The 676-nt window shown below is 33.9% G+C and overlaps 1 protein-coding gene across 1 annotated transcript in view; it reads left to right on the forward strand.

The window, feature by feature from the left end:
* Window positions 1–676, forward strand: part of LOC119591621 (paired box protein Pax-6-like) — a 23,785-nt gene that overhangs the window by 5,255 nt on the left and 17,854 nt on the right. The gene's annotated exons all lie outside the window — the stretch shown is intronic.

Raw genomic sequence — 676 nt, forward strand, 5'->3', positions numbered from 1 at the left:
CCCCATTTTTTATTTGATTTATACATGCTGTTATTCGCTTTAGTTTTTTTTTTATTTTCGTCTTTTATTTATTTAAGCCTTTTTTATTTCTCGCTTCCTATCATTTTTGTTTGTGTTTTTGTGTCATCATTTTCTATTTTACGCGTCAGGTATTTTTTCGACATTTTTTTTCTCCCTTTTCCTCTCTACGCTTTGTAATTGTTCCCGAGGAAGGTCGATCGTGTATATTAATAATATATGCGACCAAACTTCGCTCTCCAAACTAGACAATTGAATTACAATATTTCAGTTTATGCAGTTTATATTCCAAATTAATATACGCTCGGAAGCACCGCTTTTCCCCCTCAGCGAAAAAAAAAAAATCCTTTAAAATTTTTTATACAATTTCTGGAACGTTTCCCTCGTCGAAGTAATTAGTAAACTGTTTGGACAATTTATCTTCCTAATTAACTATATCAATGTAATTCTCTCTTGCGTGGCCACGAGTCACAAGTGTTCAGACATCTGTGAGAAAAAAGGAAAACAATAGATCAAAAGGCAACCCCGCTCGTGTTCTATAGACCTACGCCGTTCAGCTGAAATAAATGTGAGATATGAAAATAAATGTTGATATAAATTCTGGAAGGGTGAATGAGGCAGCCGCCGCTTAAAAGTACATGAGATCTATCTATTATTG

This window comes from Penaeus monodon, chromosome 29 (genome assembly GCF_015228065.2).
Source record: "Penaeus monodon isolate SGIC_2016 chromosome 29, NSTDA_Pmon_1, whole genome shotgun sequence".
NCBI classification, from domain to species: domain Eukaryota; kingdom Metazoa; phylum Arthropoda; class Malacostraca; order Decapoda; family Penaeidae; genus Penaeus; species Penaeus monodon.